The sequence below is a fragment of the Hippocampus guttulatus genome, unplaced genomic scaffold, assembly GCF_054856545.1.
Source record: "Hippocampus guttulatus isolate MCC_2025c unplaced genomic scaffold, RoL_Hgut_1.0 HiC_scaffold_29, whole genome shotgun sequence".
In the NCBI taxonomy this organism is placed as follows: Eukaryota; Metazoa; Chordata; class Actinopteri; order Syngnathiformes; family Syngnathidae; genus Hippocampus; species Hippocampus guttulatus.
The window spans coordinates 140,001-150,000 of NW_028233888.1; positions in this window are offsets into that span (position 1 = coordinate 140,001).

Sequence of the window (10,000 nt, forward strand, 5' to 3'; positions counted from 1 at the left end):
CGGGGGTCCAGTGGTAGGACAGCTGGGAACAACATCGCGCGTAGCGCGGGGAGCCGGCTATGGTCTCGCTATGAGGTCCGCGCCGAGGCTTTCGACGCGGCCCCGGGAATGGTCGACCCGCAAGCCGAAGGAGCCTGAACCTCCAAGCGCCGGCGCGAGGCCGGGGCCGGTGGGGGCCCTCCGAAGGCGGGTCTTGGTTGCATATCGGTCAGTGGTTGTGTTGGTGCGACCTGTAAGGAGGGAAAAAGACTCGAATGGTCTCGCCGTCTCGCAGTGAGACATAGGGGGGGGTCGACCCGCAAGCCGAAGGAGCCTGAACCTCCAAGCGCCGGCGCGGGGGCCGGGGCCGGTGGGGGCCCTCCGAAGGCGGGTCTTAAGTTGCATATCGGTCAGTTTGTGTATGGGTGCGATGTGGAGGGGGACATATTCGAAAGTGCGGAGCTCCGCCGTCAGAGGCCGGGTTTTCGCCCGGGGTATCCGCCCCGGGCGCCTCTCGGGCGGCCTTCCCAACTGCCGTCGACCGCCCGGAGGGGGAAACAGAAAATATTCGAAAGTGCGGAGCTCCGCCGTCAGAGGCCGGGTTTTCGCACGGGGTATCCGCCCCGGGCGCCTCTCGGGCGGCCTTCCCAACTGCCGTCGACCGCCCGGAGGGGGAAACAGAAAATATTCGAAAGTGCGGAGCTCCGCCGTCAGAGGCCGGGTTTTCGCACGGGGTATCCGCCCCGGGCGCCTCTCGGGCGGCCTTCCCAACTGCCGTCGACCGCCCGGAGGGGGAAACAGAAAATGTTCGAAAGTGCGGAGCTCCGCCGTCAGAGGCCGGGTTTTCGCACGGGGTATCCGCCCCGGGCGCCTCTCGGGCGGCCTTCCCAACTGCCGTCGACCGCCCGGAGGGGGAAACAGAAAATGTTCGAAAGTGCGGAGCTCCGCCGTCAGAGGCCGGGTTTTCGCACGGGGTATCCGCCCCGGGCGCCTCTCGGGCGGCCTTCCCAACTGCCGTCGACCGCCCGGAGGGGGAAACAGAAAATATTCGAAAGTGCGGAGCTCCGCCGTCAGAGGCCGGGTTTTCGCACGGGGTATCCGCCCCGGGCGCCTCTCGGGCGGCCTTCCCAACTGCCGTCGACCGCCCGGAGGGGGAAACAGAAAATATTCGAAAGTGCGGAGCTCCGCCGTCAGAGGCCGGGTTTTCGCACGGGGTATCCGCCCCGGGCGCCTCTCGGGCGGCCTTCCCAACTGCCGTCGACCGCCTGGAGGGGGAAATAGAAAATATTCGATAGTGCGGAGCTCCGCCGTCAGAGGCCGTTCCAGTGCTTTTGGGTGGCTGGAAACACCCTCACGATGGTCTGATTATACTCTTAGGGGCCTCCCCTGTGTCGCCCTGGAGGTCACCCATTCAAAACATGCTCACCTATATACGTTTCGGAAAGTATTTTGGTGAACGCTCACTTTCTAAGCCTTTTAGCCTTCTTGACCCCCTAACTCCCCATATCTGGTTTACCTACTACAGCGCCCCTAACGACCAAAATCGGTACTGCATACCCCTGGTACCCCCGCCATTGAAAATGAATGGGGGAATTTTTTTAATTTCTCAATCCGGCCAGGAGGCCTCTTTTTCGGCCACGCTCGGCCGGCGAGCCGGTCCGCTCTTTACCCCTGGTACCCCCAGCCCTACCCCTGGTACCTCCCCCATTGAAAATGAATGGCGACCCCTGGTACCCCCAGCAACACCCCTGGTACCCTCAGCCTTACCCCTGGTACCCTCAGCTCAACCCCTGGTACCCCCAGCCTAACCCCTGGTACCCTCAGCGGCACCCCTGGTACCCTCAGCAACACCCCTGGTACCCCCAGCCAGCTTCGCCCCTGGTACCCTCAGCCTTACCCCTGGTACCCTCAGCCCAACCCCTGGTACCCTCAGCCCAACCCCTGGTACCCCCAGCCAGCTTCGCCCCTGGTACCCTCAGCCTTACCCCTGGTACCCCCAGCCTTACCCCTGGTACCTCCAGCCTAACCCCTGGTACCTCCAGCCTTACCCCTGGTACCTCCAGCCTTACCCCTGGTACCTCCAGCCTTACCCCTGGTACCTCCAGCCGTACCCCTGGTACCCTCAGCCTTACCCCTGGTACCCTCAGCCTTACCCCTGGTACCCTCAGCCTTACCCCTGGTACCCTCAGCCGCACCCCTGGTACCCTCAGCGGCACCCCTGGTACCCTCAGCCTTACCCCTGGTACCCTCAGCCGCACCCCTGGTACCCTCAGCGGCACCCCTGGTACCCTCAGCGGCACCCCTGGTACCCTCAGCCGTACCCCTGGTACCCTCAGCCGAACCCCTGGTACCCTCAGCGGCACCCCTGGTACCCTCAGCGGCACCCCTGGTACCCTCAGCGGCACCCCTGGTACCCTCAGCGGCACCCCTGGTACCCTCAGCCGTACCCCTGGTACCCTCAGCGGCACCCCTGGTACCCTCAGCGGCACCCCTGGTACCCTCAGCTGCACCCCTGGTACCCTCAGCGGCACCCCTGGTACCCTCAGCGGCACCCCTGGTACCTCCGCCATTGAAAATGAATGGGCGGCCTTCCCACCTGCCGTCAGCCGCCCGGAGGGGGAAATAGAAAATATTCGAAAGTGCGGAGCTCCGCCGTCAGAGGCCGGCTTTTCGCCCGGGGTATCCGCCCCGGGGCGCCTCTCGGGCGACCTTCCCAACTGCCGTCGGCCGCCCGGAGGGGGAAATAGAAAATATTCGAAAGTGCGGAGCTCCGCCGTCAGAGGCCGGCTTTTCGCCCGAGGTATCCGCCCCGGGGCGCCTCTCGGGCGGCCTTCCCAACTGCCGTCGGCCGCCCGGAGGGGGAAATAGAAAATATTCGAAAGTGCGGAGCTCCGCCGTCAGAGGCCGGGTTTTCGCCCGAGGTATCCGCCCCGGGCGCCTCTCGGGCGGCCTTCCCAACTGCCGTCGGCCGCCCGGAGGGGGAAATAGAAAATATTCGAAAGTGCGGAGCTCCGCCGTCAGAGGCCGGCTTTTCGCCCGAGGTATCCGCCCCGGGCGCCTCTCGGGCGGCCTTCCCAACTGCCGTCGGCCGCCCGGAGGGGGAAATAGAAAATATTCGAAAGTGCGGAGCTCCGCCGTCAGAGGCCGGCTTTTCGCCCGAGGTATCCGCCCCGGGCGCCTCTCGGGCGGCCTTCCCAACTGCCGTCGGCCGCCCGGAGGGGGAAATAGAAAATATTCGAAAGTGCGGAGCTCCGCCGTCAGAGGCCGGCTTTTCGCCCGAGGTATCCGCCCCGGGCGCCTCTCGGGCGGCCTTCCCAACTGCCGTCGGCCGCCCGGAGGGGGAAATAGAAAATATTCGAAAGTGCGGAGCTCCGCCGTCAGAGGCCGGCTTTTCGCCCGAGGTATCCGCCCCGGGCGCCTCTCGGGCGGCCTTCCCAACTGCCGTCGACCGCCCGGAGGGGGAGATAGAAAATATTCGAAAGTGCGGAGCTCCGCCGTCAGAGGCCGGCTTTTCGCCCGAGGTATCCGCCCCGGGCGCCTCTCGGGCGGCCTTCCCAACTGCCGTCGACCGCCCGGAGGGGGAAATAGAAAATATTCGAAAGTGCGGAGCTCCGCCGTCAGAGGCCGGCTTTTCGCCCGAGGTATCCGCCCCGGGCGCCTCTCGGGCGGCCTTCCCAACTGCCGTCGACCGCCCGGAGGGGGAGATAGAAAATATTCGAAAGTGCGGAGCTCCGCCGTCAGAGGCCGGCTTTTCGCCCGAGGTATCCGCCCCGGGCGCCTCTCGGGCGGCCTTCCCAACTGCCGTCGACCGCCCGGAGGGGGAAATAGAAAATATTCGAAAGTGCGGAGCTCCGCCGTCAGAGGCCGGCTTTTCGCCCGAGGTATCCGCCCCGGGCGCCTCTCGGGCGGCCTTCCCAACTGCCGTCGACCGCCCGGAGGGGGAGATAGAAAATATTCGAAAGTGCGGAGCTCCGCCGTCAGAGGCCGGCTCCACGCTTCATTCATCCGACCGAGACGCCTCTCCGCCGGCCACACTCGGCTGCGGGGCCGGCCCGCTCTCCGCCATTGAAAATGAATGGGGGGCATTTTCTCATGCTTTCAATCCGCCTAAGAGGCATCTTTCCCGGCCAACTTTGTGCCCCTGGTACCTCCAGCATCGAGAAAGCATGGTGACTCGTCCGACACATGCCCCCCTATATACGTTTCGGAAAGTATTTTGGTGAACGGTCACTTTCTAAGCCTTTTAGCCTTCTTGACCCCCTAACTCCGCATATCTGGTTTACCTACTACAGCGCCCCTAACGACCAAAATCGGTACTGCTACCCCTGGTACCCCCGCCATTGAAAATGAATGGGGGAATTTTTTTAATCCCCCAGGCCGGCCAGGAGGCCCCTTTCCCGGCCAAACTCGCACGCTGGGCCGGCCCGCTCTTTACCCCTGGTACCCCCGCCATTGAAAATGAATGGGGGAATTTTTTTCAATCTCCCAGGCCGGCCAGGAGGGCTCTTTCCCGGCCACACTCGCACGCCGGGCCGGCCCGCTCTTTACCCCTGGTACCCCCAGCTCTACCCCTGGTACCCCCGCCATTGAAAATGAATGGGGGAATTTTTTCAATCTCCCAATCCGACCAAGAGGCCTCTTTTCCGGCCAAACTCGCACGCCGGGCCGGCCCGCTCTTTACCCCTGGTACCCCCAGCTCTACCCCTGGTACCCCCGCCATTGAAAATGAATGGGGGAATTTTTTCAATCTCCCAATCCGACCAAGAGGCCTCTTTTCCGGCCAAACTCGCACGCCGGGCCGGCCCGCTCTTTACCCCTGGTACCCCCAGCTCTACCCCTGGTACCCCCGCCATTGAAAATGAATGGGGGAATTTTTTCAATCTCCCACGCCGGCCAAGAGGCCTTTTTCCCGGGCACGCACGCTCGCCGGGCCGGCCCGCTATTATTAAACTCTCACCCCTGCAAGGAGGCCTTTTTCCCGGGCACGCACGCTCGCGGGGCCGGCCCGCTATTATTAAACTCTCACGCCGGCCAAGAGGCCTTTTTCCCGGGCACGCACGCTCGCCGGGCCGGCCCGCTATTATTAAACTCTCACGCCTGCAAGGAGGCCTTTTTCCCGGGCACGCACGCTCGCCGGGCCGGCCCGCTATTATTGAACTCTCACGCCTGCAAGGAGGCCTTTTTCCCGGGCACGCACGCTCGCGGAGCCGGCCCGCTATTATTAAACTCTCACGCCTGCAAGGAGGCCTTTTTCCCGGGCACGCACGCTCGCCGGGCCGGCCCGCTATTATTAAACTCTCACGCCTGCAAGGAGGCCTTTTTCCCGGGCACGCACGCTCGCCGGGCCGGCCCGCTATTATTAAACTCTCACGCCTGCAAGGAGGCCTTTTTCCCGGGCACGCACGCTCGCCGGGCCGGCCCGCTATTATTAAACTCTCACGCCGGCCAAGAGGCCTTTTTCCCGGGCACGCACGCTCGATGAGCCGGCCCGCTATTATTAAACTCTCACGCCGGCCAAGAGGCCCTTTTCCCGGGCACGCACGCTCGCCGAGCCGGCCCGCTATTATTAAACTCTCACGCCGGCCAAGAGGCCTTTTTCCCGGCCACGCACGCTCGCGGAGCCGGCCCGCTATTATTAAACTCTCACGCCTGCAAGGAGGCCTTTTTCCCGGGCACGCACGCTCGCCGGGCCGGCCCGCTATTATTAAACTCTCACGCCTGCAAGGAGGCCTTTTTCCCGGGCACGCACGCTCGCCGGGCCGGCCCGCTATTATTAAACTCTCACGCCGGCCAAGAGGCCCTTTTCCCGGGCACGCACGCTCGATGAGCCGGCCCGCTATTATTAAACTCTCACGCCGGCCAAGAGGCCCTTTTCCCGGGCACGCACGCTCGCCGAGCCGGCCCGCTATTATTAAACTCTCAGGCCCGCTATTATTAAACTCTCACGCCGGCCAAGAGGCCCTTTTCCCGGGCACGCACGCTCGCTGAGCCGGCCCGCTATTATTAAACTCTCACGCCGGCCAAGAGGCCCTTTTCCCGGGCACGCACGCTCGATGAGCCGGCCCGCTATTATTAAACTCTCACCCCTGCAAGGAGGCCTTTTTCCCGGGCACGCACGCTCGCGGGGCCGGCCCGCTATTATTAAACTCTCACGCCGGCCAAGAGGCCTTTTTCCCGGGCACGCACGCTCGCCGGGCCGGCCCGCTATTATTAAACTCTCACGCCTGCAAGGAGGCCTTTTTCCCGGGCACGCACGCTCGCCGGGCCGGCCCGCTATTATTGAACTCTCACGCCTGCAAGGAGGCCTTTTTCCCGGGCACGCACGCTCGCGGAGCCGGCCCGCTATTATTAAACTCTCACGCCTGCAAGGAGGCCTTTTTCCCGGGCACGCACGCTCGCCGGGCCGGCCCGCTATTATTAAACTCTCACGCCTGCAAGGAGGCCTTTTTCCCGGGCACGCACGCTCGCCGGGCCGGCCCGCTATTATTAAACTCTCACGCCTGCAAGGAGGCCTTTTTCCCGGGCACGCACGCTCGCCGGGCCGGCCCGCTATTATTAAACTCTCACGCCGGCCAAGAGGCCTTTTTCCCGGGCACGCACGCTCGATGAGCCGGCCCGCTATTATTAAACTCTCACGCCGGCCAAGAGGCCCTTTTCCCGGGCACGCACGCTCGCCGAGCCGGCCCGCTATTATTAAACTCTCACGCCGGCCAAGAGGCCTTTTTCCCGGCCACGCACGCTCGCGGAGCCGGCCCGCTATTATTAAACTCTCACGCCTGCAAGGAGGCCTTTTTCCCGGGCACGCACGCTCGCCGGGCCGGCCCGCTATTATTAAACTCTCACGCCTGCAAGGAGGCCTTTTTCCCGGGCACGCACGCTCGCCGGGCCGGCCCGCTATTATTAAACTCTCACGCCGGCCAAGAGGCCCTTTTCCCGGGCACGCACGCTCGATGAGCCGGCCCGCTATTATTAAACTCTCACGCCGGCCAAGAGGCCCTTTTCCCGGGCACGCACGCTCGCCGAGCCGGCCCGCTATTATTAAACTCTCAGGCCCGCTATTATTAAACTCTCACGCCGGCCAAGAGGCCCTTTTCCCGGGCACGCACGCTCGCTGAGCCGGCCCGCTATTATTAAACTCTCACGCCGGCCAAGAGGCCCTTTTCCCGGGCACGCACGCTCGATGAGCCGGCCCGCTATTATTAAACTCTCACGCCGGCCAAGAGGCCCTTTTCCCGGGCACGCACGCTCGCCGAGCCGGCCCGCTATTATTAAACTCTCACGCCGGCCAAGAGGCCTTTTTCCCGGGCACGCACGCTCGCCGAGCCGGCCCGCTATTATTAAACTCTCACGCCGGCCAGGAGGCATTTTTCCCGGGCACGCACGCTCGCCGTGCAGGCCCGCCATTTGCCTACCACACCGCCGTCTGGCGGACACCAAGCGGTACCGCCGACCCCTCCCGTTGAAAATGAATGGGGGATTTTTTTTCAATCCCCCAAGCCGGCCAAGAGGCCTTTTTCCCGGGCACGCACGCTCGATGAGCCGGCCCGCTATTATTAAACTCTTACGCCTGCAAGGAGGCCTTTTTCCCGGGCACGCACGCTCGCCGAGCCGGCCCGCTATTATTAAACTCTCACGCCTGCAAGGAGGCCTTTTTCCCGGGCACGCACGCTCGATGAGCCGGCCCGCTATTATTAAACTCTCACGCCGGCCAGGAGGCATTTTTCCCGGGCACGCACGCTCGCCGTGCAGGCCCGCCATTTGCCTACCACACCGCCGTCTGGCGGACACCACGCGGTACCGCCGACCCCTCCCGTTGAAAATGAATGGGGGATTTTTTTTTACAATCCCCCAAGCCGGCCAAGAGGCCTTTTTCCCGGGCACGCACGCTCGATGAGCCGGCCCGCTATTATTAAACTCTCACGCCGGCCAAGAGGCCCTTTTCCCGGGCACGCACGCTCGATGAGCCGGCCCGCTATTATTAAACACTCACGCCTGCAAGGAGGCCTTTTTCCCGGGCACGCACGCTCGCCGGGCCGGCCCGCTATTATTAAACTCTCACGCCGGCCAAGAGGCCTTTTTCCCGGGCACGCACGCTCTCCGGGCCGGCCCGCTATTATTAAACTCTTACGCCTGCAAGGAGGCCTTTTTCCCGGGCACGCACGCTCGCCGAGCCGGCCCGCTATTATTAAACTCTCACGCCTGCAAGGAGGCCTTTTTCCCGGGCACGCACGCTCGCAGAGCCGGCCCGCTATTATTAAACTCTCACGCCGGCCAGGAGGCCTTTTTCCCGGGCACGCACGCTCGCCGTGCAGGCCCGCCATTTGCCTACCACACCGCCGTCTGGCGGACACCAAGCGGTACCGCCGACCCCTCCCGTTGAAAATGAATGGGGGATTTTTTTTTCAATCCCCCAAGCCGGCCAAGAGGCCTTTTTCCCGGGCACGCACGCTCGATGAGCCGGCCCGCTATTATTAAACTCTCACGCCGGCCAAGAGGCCCTTTTCCCGGGCACGCACGCTCGATGAGCCGGCCCGCTATTATTAAACGCTCACGCCTGCAAGGAGGCCTTTTTCCCGGGCACGCACGCTCGCCGGGCCGGCCCGCTATTATTAAACTCTCACGCCGGCCAAGAGGCCTTTTTCCCGGGCACGCACGCTCTCCGGGCCGGCCCGCTATTATTAAACTCTCACGCCTGCAAGGAGGCCTTTTTCCCGGGCACGCACGCTCGCCGTGCAGGCCCGCCATTTGCCTACCACACCGCCGTCTGGCGGACACCAAGCGGTACCGCCGACCCCTCCCGTTGAAAATGAATGGGGGATTTTTTTTCAATCCCCCAAGCCGGCCAAGAGGCCTTTTTCCCGGGCACGCACGCTCGCCGGGCCGGCCCGCTATTATTAAACGCTCAGGCCGGCCAAGAGGCCCTTTTCCCGGGCACGCACGCTCGCAGAGCCGGTCCGCTATTATTAAACGCTCACGCCTGCAAGGAGGCCTTTTTCCCGGGCACGCACGCTCGCCGGGCCGGCCCGCTATTATTAAACTCTCACCCCTGCAAGGAGGCCTTTTTCCCGGGCACGCACGCTCGCGGGGCCGGCCCGCTATTATTAAACTCTCACGCCGGCCAAGAGGCCCTTTTCCCGGGCACGCACGCTCGCCGAGCCGGCCCGCTATTATTAAACTCTCACGCCTGCAAGGAGGCCCTTTTCCCGGGCACGCACGCTCGATGAGCCGGCCCGCTATTATTAAACTCTCACGCCTGCAAGGAGGCCTTTTTCCCGGGCACGCACGCTCGCGGGGCCGGCCCGCTATTATTAAACGCTCAGGCCGGCCAAGAGGCCCTTTTCCCGGGCACGCACGCTCGATGAGCCGGCCCGCTATTATTAAACGCTCAGGCCGGCCAAGAGGCCCTTTTCCCGGGCACGCACGCTCGCAGAGCCGGCCCGCTATTATTAAACTCTCACGCCTGCAAGGAGGCCCTTTTCCCGGGCACGCACGCTCGATGAGCCGGCCCGCTATTATTAAACTCTCACGCCTGCAAGGAGGCCTTTTTCCCGGGCACGCACGCTCGCGGGGCCGGCCCGCTATTATTAAACGCTCAGGCCGGCCAAGAGGCCCTTTTCCCGGGCACGCACGCTCGATGAGCCGGCCCGCTATTATTAAACGCTCAGGCCGGCCAAGAGGCCCTTTTCCCGGGCACGCACGCTCGCAGAGCCGGCCCGCTATTATTAAACTCTCACGCCTGCAAGGAGGCCCTTTTCCCGGGCACGCACGCTCGATGAGCCGGCCCGCTATTATTAAACTCTCACGCCTGCAAGGAGGCCTTTTTCCCGGGCACGCACGCTCGCCGGGCCGGCCCGCTATTATTAAACTCTCACGCCGGCCAAGAGGCCTTTTTCCCGTGCACGCACGCTCGCCGAGCCGGCCCGCTATTATTAAACTCTCACGCCTGCAAGGAGGCCTTTTTCCCGGGCACGCACGCTCGCCGGGCCGGCCCGCTATTATTAAACTCTCACGCCTGCAAGGA